This window comes from Labeo rohita, chromosome 14, assembly GCF_022985175.1.
Source record: "Labeo rohita strain BAU-BD-2019 chromosome 14, IGBB_LRoh.1.0, whole genome shotgun sequence".
Lineage (NCBI taxonomy): Eukaryota > Metazoa > Chordata > Actinopteri > Cypriniformes > Cyprinidae > Labeo > Labeo rohita.
In genome coordinates, this window is record NC_066882.1 from 2282382 (window position 1) to 2300306 (window position 17925).

At 34.6% G+C, this 17925-nt stretch overlaps 1 long non-coding RNA gene across 2 annotated transcripts in view; it reads left to right on the forward strand.

Annotated features, from left to right (window-relative positions):
* LOC127176439 (uncharacterized) overlaps positions 1–17925 on the forward strand; it is an 87752-nt gene that overhangs the window by 18010 nt on the left and 51817 nt on the right. The window contains exon 3 of one of the 2 annotated variants that reach the window (XR_007829100.1): positions 5303–5438. The exons of the other annotated variant lie outside the window; for it this stretch is intronic. This is a non-coding gene — a long non-coding RNA (uncharacterized LOC127176439). Of the gene's footprint in view, positions 1–5302; positions 5439–17925 lie in introns of those variants that run through there. 2 annotated transcript variants of the gene reach the window in all.

Genomic DNA, 17925 nt, shown 5'->3' on the forward strand with positions numbered 1-17925 from the left:
AAAGTGTGCACACATATGAGTATTTTAACGCTCCAGGAACATCTGCTGTGCCTGTAATTGTACCATCAGTAAGTTAATGTGGAAAAAGAGCCTCGGCTGAGAGCGTGTAACATGTTTTTTTTTTCCCACATTGATTTTTTCTGTGGGTATTTATATATGCTCAAAGCATGTGATGTTTGAAAAGAAATGTACTTAAGCTCTGCTCTCTTGTCACTGTAATGATTTGTTTCTCTTGGCTGCTGAAATGGAAACGGAGTAGCATCAGGAACATCCCAAATGTATGCTGTACACAGATTCTCTGTTGGCAAATGTCATTCATGTCATTCCTCAGCAATGAGGAAGCTATGAAGATTTGTCTTCATCTGTGCGAGAGGAATCCAGGCCAAAAGAACAAATGGTGGCGTGTCATTGGGAAAATAGTGTGTAGGATTTGTGTGAAATGGCCTTATGTTATTGTTACTGTATGGAGGTGTAGGGAGATACAACAGAGCCAAGACTTCCAGTGACTCATTGTACGTGATGCATAAACAGTGATGGTGGGTTTTAACCGTCTGTAGGGTAATAATGCTGGGAAATGTGGGCCAGTCACAGCAGATTTTATGAGCGCTCCATAGTCAAGAAATCCACACAGAATTATGATGAGGTAAAAACATAAAAAAGACAAATGTCTGTAGTCTGTGTACAGGGAAGTTTGGAAAATGTAGTAAAAGAAGTTTAAGAGGTGAAAAAATATATATCAAAAGTTTGGGATCAGTATGACTTGTAATGTTTTTTAAAGAAGTCTCTTATGCTCATCAAGGCTGCATTTATTTGTTAAAAAATACCGGAAAAAAACCTGTAATACTGCAAAATGTTATTACAATATAAAATAGTGGTTTTTATTTTATTTGCTTTAAAATGTAATTCATTCCTGTGATGCAAAGCTGAATTTTCATTAGCTGTTACTCCATTCTTAAGCATCACATGATCCTTCAGAAATCATTCTAATATGCTGATTTATTATTAGAATTACCAATGTTGTAAACAGTTGTGCTGCCAAATATTTTTTTGCAACCTGTGATTCTTTTTTTTCAGGATTCTTTGATAAATAAGAAGTTAAAATGAACAGCATTTATTCAAAATATAAATCTTTCCTAACAATGTAAATCTATGCTATTGCTTTTTTATTAATTTAACACATCCTTGGTGAATAAAATATTTGTTTCCTTCAAAAAATAAAAGAATTCAAATTTACTGACTCCAAACTTTTAAACAGTAGTGTATATTGTTAGCAAACCTTTCTATTTTAAATAAATGCTGTTCTTTTTAACCTTTTATTGATCAAAGAATTAAAACAAAAAAAAATCAGGTTCCAAAAAAATGTTAGGCAGCATAACAGCAGCGTTTTCCAACATTGATTATAAATCAGCATATGAGAATGATTTCTGAAAGATCATGTGACACTTGAGACTGGAGTAACAGCTGATGAAAATTCAGCGTTGCATCACATAATTAAATTACATTTTAAAGTATATTAAAATAAAAAACATTATTTTATATTGTAATAATTGTTTGCAATATTATTGTTTTTTTCTGTATTTTTGATCAAATAAATGCAGCCTGGATAAGCATAAGAGACATCTTTAAAAAACATTACAGGTCTTACTGGTCCCAAACTTTTAAGCAGCAGTGTATTCAACTAATTTGTCAAAAACATACTGATATTTGATAGCATTTTCAATATCATGGGGAAAATTGACAATTTACGCCATAAAATGTCTCAGGTCTGAAAGCTCTGAGTGAGATTAAATAATAATAATAACAGTATATATATAACTATAATTATAAAAAAAACTATATTTTATTATTATGTCAAAGACAGTAACTGCACTGTAAATTAAAAATTAATATTTCTTATTAGGTAAATTAGATTTACTTTGTAGTAGTAAAATGACAATACTTATGACTTTATTTCCTCCCTTGCAAAAGCAGGATTTTATTTTGGTGAAAAACTCTGACAACAGGTTTACAAATACTTCTAAATAAAAATGTATTGAAATGCAAAAAAGCATTAAATGCTTTTATCATCTGTATACAGAAATGCACAACTGCTGCAGAAAATGAAATATTCAGAATCAGTAGGTTTCTAAAAATCCCTGCAATATAATACTGTTTAAAATTCAAAAGAGTAGTTCATCTTAAAATTAACATTTGCTGAAAGTGTACTCACCTTCAGGCCACAACAGATTTAGAGAAATGTAGCATTGCTCAACAATGGGTGTTATGCAGTGAATGGGTGCCGTCGGAATGAGAGCCCAAACAGCCAATAAAAGTGTCACAAAAAACATCACTTCACAAGATGTTAAGTGATGGACTGTGGATTACTTGTGGATTATTGTGATGTTTTTTTATCATCTGTTTGGACTCTCATTGTGACGGCGCCCATTCACTGCAGAGGATCCATTCGTTTTTATGAATATGTAAAGAGAATAAGGGTGATGTGTGCAGATTGTTTGGTGTGGGTCAGAACTCTTCACTCGTTTCCGAATTTGTAACACATAGCAGTGATTTTAGCAAGTAGTAGACCAATCGAGAGAATTGCAATAGTTGAGTTGAAAGGTCACGAATGCGCACCCCAGAGCTTTAATGTCTTTTGGGCTTAAAAGTGGGCGTTCAGTGTTGTGGAGGTGGATGAACAGCCTTAACAAGGGATGTTATGTGGGCTTGACATGATGACTCCACGATTTCAGATGGTTTGGGAGGGTTTGAAAACAACATTATTAATCTCAACGCTCATAACAGAGTTATTTTACAAGGGATGGTGGTCCTAATAGCATGACTTCAGTTTGTGCTGTTAAATTTGAGAAAAACAGATTTAATATCGCTGGCGTTAAAAGAGCATAAGAGAGTAGAAGGGCGGTTTCAGAATGAGCAGAAATCTAGGTCTGGAAGTCATCAGCTATTATTCTGTCAGTAATTACAAATTTCCATTTCATTCCACCTGATTAATAAGGATGATACTCTCAATTATCCAGTGATTAACATGTAATTTCTTTGACCCTTGTTAAGATTTGATTTAGAAATCATTTGTTTCAACCGTGTCTCTCTCACACAGGCCATTGTGTTTTATTGAATTTTTGTCTTTGTATTATTTTCCATGTGGTGAAATTTGTCGGCCACAAATGCTGCCAGATTCTTAACCTGCCAAAATCCTCTTCTGGGCCATTAGAGACAGCTGTGAATGATTTCTCCAGACCTGCAGCATGGCCATAGACACAAAGCAAACACATGCTTATGGCTGTTAAACACAAACACACTGGCTTTCCGCCCGGACCTTTATGCAACATGGCTTGAAGTGCTTTCACAGGACTGCCCTTTGAGGACACCGCACATTTTGGAGGGGCTTTGTATGATTCGGGGGTCTGAGACCCACTCCAAGTCCCAGTTCATTTAGGTGCCAACAAAACAACATGGAAAGAAAGGATTGCTCATTTCCTTATCACGCTACCTATTCTTCCAAGGGCTTGTATTTTCGAAACCTACAATGACTCTGAGAGCAATCCGGCCGGTCCTGTTTCTATCTCCGGTGGCTGTATCTGCAGCAAGCCAGCTGATAAATTGGGGTAGAGAAAGCTCTCTAAATTGCACTGACTGAATAAGTCATTGTATTCAAGCACCTTCTATTTTAGAACCTTTTGTTCTTGTTGCACAGTATTAAGAATTAGCGCTGCAGAGATTAATCACTTCAAGTGTAAACAAAGCAAGCATTAAAAAAAAAGGCAGGTATTAAATGGGCCATGTTTTCTTGTTTAGTTTTGCTCCCCATTTTTTATTATTTTATTTTATTTTATTTTATTTGTTCTGTGCCAAACATTTAGTGACAATTTCTCGTTTTTCTTTTAGGACTGCATTAGTATGGTACAAATATTATCAAATAAATAAATACATAACCAAATAAACACACATATAAATAAATTAAAAATAAAATATTAAAAATGTTAAGTGGCTTTTTGTTGGCAACACATCTAAAATTAGTGACAAAACTGAGCAAATTTCACATCATTCGTCTTCGATTGCTCAATGCTTGGTTTCTGTTTGGTTACTTTGAATTAGGTATTTATTTTTATTTTTCATTGTTAGTTTTAATTTTAATTTAAGTAGTTATTTGCTTTTGACATTTACTTGCTGAATTATTTAGCTTTCATTTATATTTATTTCAATTTTAGTCTTAGTACTTTTTGTGAATTAGCTTTACTTGAAGCTTTATGTCAATGAACAAAAACATTAAATATTTTTATTTATTTAACAATAACAATGCTGCTGCTGTTGTAAACAAACAAACAAACGAAAAACACTTAAAATAGAAAAATAAATCCAATGTAGTTTTTCCTGCCCTATTTTTCACCCCTAAACACATGACCAGCAACCAGACAAGTTTTTCTGATGTTAATAGCAATTTGAGTCTTTTTTCTTCCTTAATACCTCATGCGTTTCTGGGCACTAAATAAGCATCATTGACAGATAAACGTGGGTGCTCATATGTTTTTGTTTTGTGCTTCTTTGTTCTGCTACAACGAGCACTTCATAAGAGCACAGACATTTTGCTGTATAAGTTTTCAAGGTTTGTTGCATTAAACTTGTTGAAATGTTTTCAATAAGAGTTTTAAATGAAGCAGTGAGTAGCATAAACAACATATCCTTGAGCATAACAGTGTGCATTCACACATACATACTCGTGTCACATAAAAACATGATTTGTGGTTAGTCATTTTGCATTTGCTCATTTAAGAAATTGAAATTTCACCCATCTACTTTCTAAATGCATGCTATTGAGTTTTAAAAGGAAGGAGAAATGTGTTTTGAGGTCAAGTGACCTGAACAATATTTTGGTGCACACTGAACCATTGCATGGTATTATGACTAATACAACATTCAGCTTATGATGTGGTACAGCATTTGGCTGTAATAATATTTAGCAGGTCATATGACCTCAAAATGACAACTCAGTTATCATGCTTCTAAGATAAGTGGAGTCTTCAGTCATCATTATTTTAAAAAAGTACATTTCTTCATATGTAAATATTAGTACAGTTTATCAAATCAGAGAAAAAGAATAAGTGGACCTATTAACTTAATATGTTTAAACCCCAAATTAGCATATAAAATATTGAAATGTCATGATTTGATACACAGAAGAGGCAGAGGTTTCAAAAGGAAGAATTCACGTCCTACAAATTTATGCTGAAAGTGTTGTGATATCTGAACTAAATGCATTTCACATCAGATCGAAGGCATTAATCAGCTGTTCTTTCTCAATTTTCAGCCCTGATTGAAGCAGATTCATCATCAAGACCATTTTCCTACTGAAAACGCATAATTTGCTGTAATTTCCTCAGCCACTCTGAAGACTTCTTTGTGCCTTGGCTATTTGTCTTCGATTTGAGCTCAATTTAGGTGAGATTGTCGTACTCCATAAACAATGAACGGGCTCGTATCAGGTCAGCCGTTCTCCGTCTCGGAGATGTGTGCAGATTGGATGGGTGAGGCCCCAGGTGACACATGTCATAACACTAACTGCATTATTCTGTTAAACTGAATCATCAAGACATCAGAAACCCAGAGGAATCCAAGTGGCTGAATTGACAACCATTTGAAGCAGCATAGATAAAATGTTTATTACTAGAGGAAATGGTCAGATCATCTCTAAGTGGTGCTGATATATTCCGTCCTCTATTCAGCCAGAAACAACACATGGGAACAAATTATACCCGAATAGAAAATATATTTTGGAGGGCTCAAATGAAACAGCATGAAACAGACTTGTGTTTTTTTCCCTGTCTGCTGTGAAGAGGTCTAACACAAAGCGATCCGTCAGAAAAACGGCAGCATGCTGCCCACGTACTTCAAGATCTGCATGCATCGGCCAAGAAACTGCCATTGAGATGAATGGAAACATTAACTGATAGTTTTCTACAAGTATTTTAGACCGTGGTTCGAGGGTCATACCATCCCAACATTGCAATGTTGGCTGCACTAGTGCAGAGTTTAAGACTATTTGTTTGTCTGATCAATGATTATAAGCATTTGAAGCTACTTGCAAAACGTAGCCTCACAATTAACTTGCGCTCAGGGAAGAAAGATAAAAAGCTGTCACTGGGGTGGTACCTTAAGGTGCAACAGCTAAAGAGTACATCTTTGGACCTTATTTACCCCTAAATTGTACATATTAGTACCTTAAAGGTACCCAATAAAGCTTCAGAAATGCATATTGGTACATAAAAAGTACATATGTGACCCTCGACCACAAAACCATAAGGGTCATAAGGGTCATTTTTTTGTGTCCATGGCCATGCTGCAGTTTGTTAGGATAGGACAATATTTGGCTGAGATACAATTATTTGAAAATCTGGAATCTGAGGATGCAAAAAAAAAATTGAGAAAATTGAGAAAATTGCCTTCTTTTGTTATATTTATGGTAGGAAATGTACAAAATATCTTCATGGAACATGATCTTTACTTAATATCTTAATGATTTTTGGCATAAAAGAAAAATGGATAATTTTGACCCATACAATGTATTTTTGGCTATTGCTGCAAATATACCCGTGCTGCTTAAGGTTTTGTGGTCCAGGGTCACATATTAACCTTATAATCTTTGTGTAGTGGAACTTAAATTGTGCTGTCCATTTTGCAATATTACCAGTAAATCTTAGATACAAATTTTTTTTACATATTGTTTTCTTTTATATAGCACAGGTTTTGTATTTGTTTGGAGCCGATTGATCTTAGGCCTCATTGATCTGAGCTTATGCATATCCGTTTTCAAATATTGCTATGTTTATTCTAAATTATTTATCTGTGCACATCATTTTGTAAATTCATATGCCCTCTTAATCTTTAATCAAAAGCATTAACATGCCTGCCGCCTCACAGTTTTTTTTTTTTTTTTTTTTTTCTCTGATGACATGTTCTTCAGCAACCAAACATGAGATCGCAGCAACAATCCAGTCATTTCCCAGTGGACAAAATCAAGTTCTTCCCTGCATTTTTTCCTCCTCGTTCACTGCGATATACGTATGTCTCAATGGGGAAGAAAAGTTGCAATTTCTGTTGATGGAGCCATGTGTTTTTTTTAATAGTTATTATTATTTTAACAAACTATTAGATCATAGGTCATACTTTTTTTATTTTTATTTTTTAATGAATGTCACAATTAATAATAAATCTGAGTTGCTAATATTACATGGGTCTTAGGAGACAGCATTACTCCAACAAAAACTATTTGTTACTGGAACGGTTACACTATCATGGAAACAGCTAATGAATTCTCAAAATGTAGTAAAGTTAGTAGTGGCACTACTAGGGGTGTGTGACAAAATTATTTTGTATTGACAAAAACTGATCTTTATATTTATTGGGTTTTTTTTTCCACTGACAATCATTAAACAGTCTTTTGCTGAGTGTGTTTTTGTGTGTGCTTGTAAATAAGACACTAAAACCACCAGTAGGTGGTGGCAAATCTCTGTCTTAATGAGTGATTCATTGAATCATTCATTCAAATGATTCCTTCAAAATGGCTGATTCATTTGCAAATAAAGCAAGTGAGTGTCTTTACGATCATTGAATCACTCAACTGATTCATTCAAAAACAGATTAATTCAGGAACGAAACATCGCAGTGTTACTCTGACACGCATCAATGTTCTGATCCGACTTTGAAATATTTTCATTGGTGAAACAGAAAAAACAGACAATATTGTGTCTAAAATGTCACACTCAATATTAACTAGTCTATTGAACTCTTGTATAAAACTAATATCACATCTGACACACCAGTATTTAGGAAAATGGCTGCTGCTTGTGTTATATTACTTACAGTATATAAAGTATATAAAAAAAAAAAAGAAAACTTTTGCGTTTTAGGGATATAGAGATATAGATATAGATGTGTGTGTGTGTGACCCTGGACCACAAAACCAGTAATAATTAATTTATAAATCGTATGGTTTGTTAGGATAGGACAGTATTTGGCTGAGATACAACTGTGTGAAAATCTGGAATCTGAGGGTGCAAAAAAATCGAAATAGTGAGAAAATCGCTTTTAAAGTTGTCCACATGAAGTTCTGAGCAATGCATATTACTAATCAGAAATTAAGTTTTGATATATTTACGTTAGGAAATTTACAAAATATCTTCATTTAACATGATCTGTACTTAATAAATATGTAACACATATAGACTTGTTTATTGAACCCTTGTATAAAACTAATATCACATCTGATGCACTAATATTTAGGAAAACGGCTGCTGCTTGTGTGATATTACTTACAGTAACTATATAAATGTATAAAAACATACAGGGATATTTTTTGCTTTCCTACCTTGAATTATAGGGTCATTTTAACTGCATTCCAATAGGTTTCATCATGCAGTTACTGCTTTTGGACTCTTAAGATGTGTTTTTGTTTGTTTTTTGCGAACTGTGTGACATACTTGATAATATCAGCTTGCATATCGTTAAAACAACAGTTATGACATTATCGCAGATGATAATTATTGTATCTCAGCCTATAATGTTTCTACTGTATCTAGACCTTTTTTACCACTGTGCAGTGTAGCATTAGCATCGCGTTTAAGATGTACAATTCAGTTGAATACAGTTGAGATCCCTTTTGCTCCTTTCTGTTGTGGCCATCTAGCTTTTTTAAATGCAAAAACACGTTCGGTCTGAATGGCCTTATACTCCCAACACCGATGCATTTATATGATGTTATTCAACTGACGATATAAGGCTCAAATTGCATCTGTCACAATCAATTTTTCCTTCCTGCCTCTATACTAAATGTGTTCCCATTTTTTAAAGGTGCAGTCCATAGTTTCCTGCGTACAATGACCTGCTTTTCAATTTCCAGCTCAGAACGCTCTATTGTCTGGACTTATTGATCGACCCTTTCACATCATCTGTCTCTCCAGGCAGAATCCAAGCCGAGGTCCTCTGCAGTTCAGCTTTTTTTTTCACGACTTAGACAAACTAAAGTTTTTTTTTTTTTTTTTTTATTTTCAGATAAGAAATTCCAAGGTCTCTTTGCCAATTTTATTTATTTCAGGTGCACAGGCATTATTGACTCATAATCCATCTTTTATCTTAAAGAGACGGCAATCAAAAAACTGATAATACTGACCACGATGCTCCTCAGGCAAGCGTAGGATTTCAATTTGTTTACATCCATACAAATCACAGTTTATTTTTCCGTAACAGAACTGCCTTTGCCATTCATGCTTTGTAGTTTTTATGGATAAACTAATATTTTTGAAAATCAATGCCAGACATAAAAAACAGCTCGAGGGCCAAACATAGAATCTCACAGGATCTTTTGTGTTTCAAGGTTATGTGCGACAGTTCACTCAAATCTATAACCGCGGTCAGTTTCTGATAAAAGCTTCACGAAACCCGACAACATCTGCTTATTATGTGCTGACGAGCCAGAGTCTGAATAGCTTGGATCTTTGGCCTTGAAATGAAGCATGTAGGTCTGGCGTAACACGCTGTCACATAATGGCAGCTGTTTTCAATTGGATTTTAAGCTCTTCCCGCTTTCGCTCCTCTATCACTGTCACTGTTAGAGATGTTTAGCATAGTAATTCATTGCATGAATTATTCCCTAACTGCTTAAATCATCGGAACGGAAATTAAACTGTAACTCCTTGTTCTAATGTCCCAAGGGCTTATGAAGGACTTTATTGATGCCAGATTATTCATTTACAAATTATAAATCATTCATATATTGTTATTACTTACTTGGATAAAAGGGTGACTAAATTGAATTACCTACCTAATACAGCAGTAAGCCATTTTATGTTAAAAATGAGCTCTTTGGAGCAGCTGATTCTTATCAGTTACTATCATTAACTAAAACCATATGAAATAAAAAGTTATCAGATTTATTATTATTAACTAACATTAAATTTTTAGTACTGAAATAAAAATGAACTGAAATAAATGCATATATACAGAAAATATTAAAATGAGTGGTGGAAGAATCAAGATAATATACAGATAAATGTACGATTTCAGTTCAGTCAGTATTTCATGTTGACATATTTATTTATTTGCTTAGCAGCCATGTAATACATGAGATCATGTGTATTCAGCCGATCATTATCACTAAACAAGCCCCACCAAAAACTGTTGGTTAATTTACAGTAATTTGTCTCTTTAACCCTCTGCTATTGTTTATTTGGGAGTCACACTTGTGTTGTGACCAAAACCTGAAATGTAAGTTTCTTTTTTATTTTCAGTAAAATCAATGTAATATATTTTTGTTTTATGATCAATTTTTTCCCTTTGAAAATAGTGAACAAAATTATATTACTTTACAATTATGGCGGTATTTCATTTTAAAATAGAGACAATGCCTTTGAAATCACATTTTTGAAGTCAGATTGGTGCAATCTGGAGGGAGCAAAAAAAAAAAAAAAAAAGAAAAACATCTGCAGTTCCATAGTTTAGCCACTAGATTCCTATATAGCGCTATATAAAATGCTTATAAATTCTGTAGTTGTTTTTAGACATAAAGACTTATTTTTATAAAGTTTTGGTTTGAAATTTTGGTTTGAAATGTCAGTCTGAAATGTCAGTTTTTGCATTTTAGAACACAGAGAAAAACACTTTGTTACTCACAGGGTGTCTGCAGGTCTTTAAAAAATCTTAAAATGTCTTAAATAATGTTTTCCTAATAAAAGGCCTTAAAAATTCTTAAAATGTCTTGCATTTAAATGGGTCTTAAATATTTTTGCTTACATTGCCACTAAAATATCTTCAGTCTGATGGACCTAAGCCTTAGAGCTAGTTTAAATGTTTGTTTTTGGTTTGTTTACTTGGCCGCCCAGACAAACAGCCTGATTAAAACTTAAGCGACAAAAAAATAACCAGCAAAGCATTGAAATGCAAGAATGATTCTTCTGATTTTAATACATGCTTTGTAAACAGCGTGTGTCAAGGTCGCTCTGCCCGTCTCTTTGTGACAGCACACATAGGGAAACTTAGAAGAAACACACTGAGGTAAAATTTCAAAGGCAGCTATTTTGCTGAATATTTTCATGATTGCAAATGTTAAATTTATTTTAGTTCAATAAACAAGTAGTTAGTCAAGTAGTTATTAAGTTACTTACATTTTAGACAGTATTTACTGTTTCAAACAAGGATCAAGGATCAAAAGATTTCTTAATTGTATATTCGTAAATGTGTTTAAATAATTAATCTTATAACATTATTTATTGCAGTTGTAATTTTGCAGTGTAAGTGATTTGAATGACTGGTAACCACTCTATAGAATTTATTGATAAATTGTAATAATTTGACATGAAATGTTTAAAAAATAGGCCTTTATAAAGGTTAAAAATGCAGATTTAAGTATGTAAAGCGTGATAGAACACTAATGAAAATATTGCTTAAGAATAAATTATTTACACCACCAAAAATCTTGGTGATGTGGTATTTTTATGGGGATATTTTGTGCGGATTATTGTCTCCTGATATGAAAAGTTCACTGTATATCATAGTAATAAATATCATTCGTGACAGCAATGAAATTTAGTTTTCTTTTTACATGAAATATTACATATATGTATATAATATAATGTATATTTACATGACAGGTTTAGGTCTTAAAGGTGCAATAGGAGATCTTGGAAAATGCTATGTGCCTGATAGCACTGAAAGCAAACGTCCCACCCTCCCTGCAAATCCCCGTCCAAAGCCACGCCCCCGGATTGCATGAACGCACACAGACTACACAACCAGAGACAGCATTACTACAATACATCGTAACACTGAGATGAAATGTTCAACAGATAGGAAAACCGTGTGGTGCTAATAATGCACAGGAGATGAGAAGATGGCGGATTTTCCCTGAGTTTAATAAAACGCCTCACGTGTCCTCACATTGGTCCACATACATGGGGACTGAGCGAGGGGAAAATGTACACAAGCATGCATCCAACTCAGGTCACAAACAGAAAGGAAATAAATAAAATAAAGAGAGAAAGATGTAGGTAGAGCGAGTCATCTCTTCACCTTTCCAGAACTTAGACGCACGGTATGCACATGTGCAGTTGTCAGTCTGCCTCAAAACTACCTTAAATGCTCTATCAGCGTTACAACATCACGTCATTACCCGTAAGAGCACTTTATAGTGCAGTTGGTAAAAGTATTACAATACCAGCACGAAAAATCAGGTTGTTGATGTTTGGCTGTCATTCACGCTCTGTCTGCAAAGCGTTCGTGAATGCGCGAACAGGGTGAACAGAGTTATGCAACTACAGGGGTTGGACAATGAAACTGAAACACTGGCCAATATAGTGTTGGAGGTTTCATGGCTATATTTATGCAGCCTGGTGGCCAGTCTTTACTGATCGCACATTCCACCAATAAGAGCAGAGTGTGAAGGTTGACTATGTGCACCCAATAGCTCAAACATTGTACCCTGAAGGTGGTGCCGTGTATTAGGATGATAATGCACCAATACACACAGCAAGACTGGTGACAAGAGTGATTTGATGAACATGAAAGTAAAGTTAAACATCTCCCATGGCCTGCACAGTCACCAGATCTGAATATTATTGAGCCACTTTGGGGTGTTTTGGAGGAGCGAGTCAGGAAATGTTTTCATACACCAACATCACATAGTGACCTGGCCACTGTTCTGCGAAAGGAATGGCTCAAAATCCTTCTGGCTACTGTGCAGGACTTGTATTTGTCATTCCCAAGATGAAATAATGCTGTATTGGCTGCAAAAGGAGGCCAAACACCATACTAATTGTGGTCTAAACCCAGGTGTTTCAGTTTCACTGTCCAACCCCTGTACATATTTGACAGGCAGGTAGCAAAGTCAATCAAAACCTTCCACAGAATATATATAAACATAGAAATACAATTAGACCACTTAACTTAATGATTGCTATCGGGATGTAAAGAGACTTTCAACCAGTATAACAAAAAATGTTTCTAAAGACAATCACCTATTGCACCTTCGTGTAAGGTGGTATTAAAAAGGTCTTAAAAAGTCTTTAATTTCACTTCTTCATATGTGTAGAAACTCTGTACCTATAACAACAAAAATGTAACAAAAATGATCAGGAATGCTTTATCAGAGGTTTATCAATCTGATTTTAACCTTCTGCCATATTGTTGCAGCCACACCAGTTCTTTTGTGTGTATAATAGTGTATTGTGTGTGTCTGTGAGTGTGTGTTTGAGTGTGTGTGTCTGTTTTGTAATCTTGATGTTTTAGTGTGTAACCCCTTTCTTGGTGTTGGTGTTTTACTGCATTTTTGGCCAAATTAATGATTTTAATTCACGTATTTGCAAAAAAAAAAAAAAAAAAAAAAAAAAAATGCTTTGGGGGTGGGGGGTGGATGGAGTGTGTCTATTTTGCACTCTTGATATTTTAGAATGGCACCTCTTCTTTGCTGTGCACCCTTTTTCTGCATCATGAATGATATGTAGATTGTAGACACCAAAAATTCTCAGAATTTTTATATTTTTGCCTATTTCCTATTCATTTCCAAAGGCAGTCACGAACAACACAAGTGACTTTTTTTTTCTTTGTGGTCACATGACTGCCATAAAAATTTGTTTTGTACCATTCCGATGAAGTAGTGATTTTTAAAAATTCAAAACGTTTTTTTTTTTTTTTTTTTTTTCAGTCTAAAATGACCGAACAATACCAGAGGGTTAATGCAATTTTCAGGAACGCTTCTGATTGGTCAGGTTGCTGCAATCTGCTTTCATACAGTAATGTATTATGACTCTTTACCATTTGCACAGTGAATGTTCAAGAAACTGACACTCTTCACCTTTAAAACTCAGCAGACCAGCAAACAGCCAAATGATGGCTGCATAAAAGTCAGTAATGGCCCCCACAGCTCATTTGCAGGGTAACTACTTTTAGATTTAAATAGTGTTGCCTTCTATCAGTATTGTGCCGTATTAGTGTCGCCCAAACGCTTCAGCTCGGTGGCATGATGTGGTGTATCTCTCACAATAAACGGAGAGCCCAAGAAAGACAGACTCTCACACGGGTTCGATGAGCACCCCTGCTGAGTAATGCTTAATGGAATCACAAACCACATCAGCTCAGTCGAGCATCTGGGAAACACACATTTGCCTGTCTTCTCAATTGCACGGGCTGGATTAACAGGAGGTTTAGTTAATTGGAGTAAATGGTAATCTTTTTCCACATGCATCTGGCAAACAATCAGAGCAGTAGAGGAGATGTGGGTTACACATTAGCATTGCCTCAGTCCAGATACGAATGCTTTTGTCAAAGACATGAATTAATAAAAAAAGAACCTATTTTTAAAAAATTACTGCGGAAAATAGACCATGAAATATCTAGAGGGGAACAGAAAATCAGCTTCATCCTTGCATGAAATGTGCCTGCTAATAAGATGGAAAGGAACTTCATGCATCTGTCGACCATCAGCATTACATATGCATAAGCTATGTGTGTCTTCCAAACATATACTCTAGATTTAAATTACATTTATGATCTTAGCAGAAGTGCGCTTACGAAAACAACTTATTTAATGCACAAATCACGTTATTAGCAAATCCCAGAACAGTCAGCTTGAGAATATACAGTGCTTGCTTAGCTACAACGTGTACATGCATGCATGAAGATCACAAATTATAGTTTGTTTGTTTAAAGTACACACACAAAAATGCAATATATTCTTTTTACATTTATCTCACTTTTTTTTATTATAAAATAAAAAATTTGTTGATAATTTACTTACCCATAGGCCATCCAAGATGTAGATGAGTGTGTTTCTTTATCAGATTTGGAGAAATGTAGCATTTCATCACTTGCTCACCCATGGGTCCTCTGCAATGAATGGGTGCCGTCAGAATGAGAGTCCAAACAGCTGATAAAAACATCACAGTAATCTACATGTAATCCACACCACTCCCGTCCATTAGTTGACGTCTTGAGCAGTGGTGGACAAAGTACACAAATCAAGTACTTGAGTAAAAGTCCAGATGCTTATAATAAAATATTACTCCAAGTAAAAGTAAAAGTGCTCCTTTTTCAATTTTACTCGAGTGAAAGTACAAAAGTAGCCGTTTTTTATGTACTTAGGTAAAAAAGTGATTCTTTTTGAAACTACTTAATTTAATTTTATATTAGCACATATTTTTTATAATCTTACTGCTCAAATCACATGGGATTTTCCCAAAATAAACACTATATGGAATACATAAAATACATTTTTGTTGTTGATTCAGACTGTTGATGAGACTGATGTAGTAATATTCACTGTGAAATTACACTGTGATGCACCTGAGGGAAAACAGATTTGACCATTTAATTTTCACCAGTAAGAAAAAAGTGTTTCAAAGCTTGTTGTTTTGCACAATGTCACAGTTATACATGAGAATAAATCCTGAAGTTAGCAAGAACATTTTAAGGAAAATATTTTATTTTATTTCGTTTTTTTTTTCCTCTCAAAGCTTGTCTGTGGTGTAAAAACACCCCTGGCCAAATGCCCCCAGAGGGCATCACTTCCTACTTTGATAATTACTGTAGTTACCATGTTCTGAACATCACATCCTTACTTTTTCCCTCAGATGTAACTTAATCTATCTAGGTGGTTGAATAAAAATATTTGGACTTTATATCTAAAAATGACCTCAGCTTAGCACCAGCAAGCTTGTTAGCTAGACAGTTAGCATCAGCTAACAATATTTACTTACTTTCAGTACAGTTATGAATAAACAATCCTAAAATTCGACATCAGTGACTTATTTTTTGCAGCATGAATCGCGCTCGAATTCAGTTCACTGTAGACTCGTTCTAAACGGATCATTTGCATCAGTGAGTTGTCGACTCAAGAACAGCTGCAATCGGATCATTCCAATTTGTGAATGAATCGTTTGGTGCGATTTGCGAATCAGTTTAACAGGTTCATTGAGAAGAATCATTTTGTTCATGAATCAGACACCGCTTCTGCGTCTCAGAGCATGTGATATATTATAAGGAGTAACGATATGTTTTATAAAATTTAGTGAAGTAAAAAGTACGATATTACCCTTTGGAATGTAGTGAAGTAAAAGTGAAAGTTGCTCAAAATAAAACTAGTCCAGTAAAGTACAGATACTTGAAAAATGTACTTAAGTATGGTAACGAATTACAACTACTTCGTTACTGACCACCACTGGTCTTGAGCAGCCAAAAGCTGCTTGTTTGTAAGAAACAAATTTCTCATTAAGGTCAAACCATTCCCTCTGGCTAAAACATGAGTCCATAATTAGGTCCATAATTTTATTTTTTCTCAAATTCTGATTTATTTTATTTTTTTCAAATTCTGTTTGTTCTGTTTTAATTTTTCTCAACTCCTTTTTAATGGTTACATTTAATTTCATTAATCAAAAAGCTTGTCTAAATTAAATTCATGAAACTTATACAATTTCACATCAGTTTATTAATTAATTTATTATTAATTTATTCTGTGTGGTGTATTTAAAATTGTTCTGGTTATATTTAATGTATCTTTTAATTATTGAAAATTAAGCAAACTTTATTTTGGTGGCAGACAAAGAGGATTTACTATTAAAATTAAAACATGGAAGAAATGTTGTGTGATTATACCCTAAAAAATAATGTTTGTTTAGTTTTAGTTGTAGTAGTAGTAGGCTATGTAAATTCTACTGAACAATAGTAATATATTTCTGACACAATGTCTTGAAGTTAAAGCAGACTTTTATTTTGAAGGGTCGCCGTGACCGCCTTTACAGTTCTGTGTGTGTGTAACATGACGATAGTTTTACTCAAATGGAACGGTCAAATGCTCATGAAGTGACTCTCAGAGCAGTTCTGGAAATGTTTATGTATGTCCTCATTTAGTGAGATGACAGACGCTGAAATCACAGTGAGCGTCACACGCCCCAAACAAAACCGTGCGTATGCGCCATTCATTAACACAGAGACACACAGAACATGCAGGATTCATATTTAAATTGTATTTTTGCGGCTTAAAATTTACAGGTACAGGTACTAGTCCATATTGCGGTTTAATTTAAATGTAATGACCTACTTTTGATTAATTCATCCAAACTTTGAAAAAAATTCCGTGACATTCCACGTTATTCAGTAAATTCTGCTTTTATGACTGTACACCACCCGCGTTTTCTGCATCGCAGAAATCATAGGGGCGTACATAGTTCATAATAACCCTTCCTCCAGTGAAAGTCCATCTACTGTTGTCTCTCACATCAAAATCCTCCCACATATTTGTTATGATCTGTTTTGGACTGTTTTCAATTGTAAACGGTGCTTGATCTTTGCAGAATTCTCTCCTGATTCAGACCAGATGACTTTTTCACTGGAGAAAGTATTATTATGGATAGGGCACTTGTATTTAGCCAGAAACAACTCCATAAAGATGGTTGTTTCTTCATAAAGATGATTTGTTTCTTACAAACATGCAGCTTTTGGCTTCACAAGATGTTAACTGATGGACTGGAGTGGTGTGGATTACTTTCTGATGTTTTTATCAGCTGTTTGGACTCTCATTCTGACGGCACCCATTCACTGCAGAGGATCCATTGGTGAGCAGGTGATGCAATGCTGTATTTCTCCAAAGAAACAAACTCATCAACATCTTGGATGGACTGAGGGTGAGCACATTTTACATGAATGCATGAATGTAAACAGGATGTATGCACAGTCATAATACCCAACTGAATCAAACACTCGACTCCAGTGAAATGTGAATTTGAAATATCTACACAGTTCTGCACAGTATACAAACCCTATGGGAGAGAAAATGTATTTGTTTTCTTGTTGAATCAAAGCTCAATCAAATCCACTTCCTGCATGCTGCGCTTATTTGTGTAGGACCAGAATTTATTTGCATTGCATTTTTAGACGCTTCCGAGATCTTCA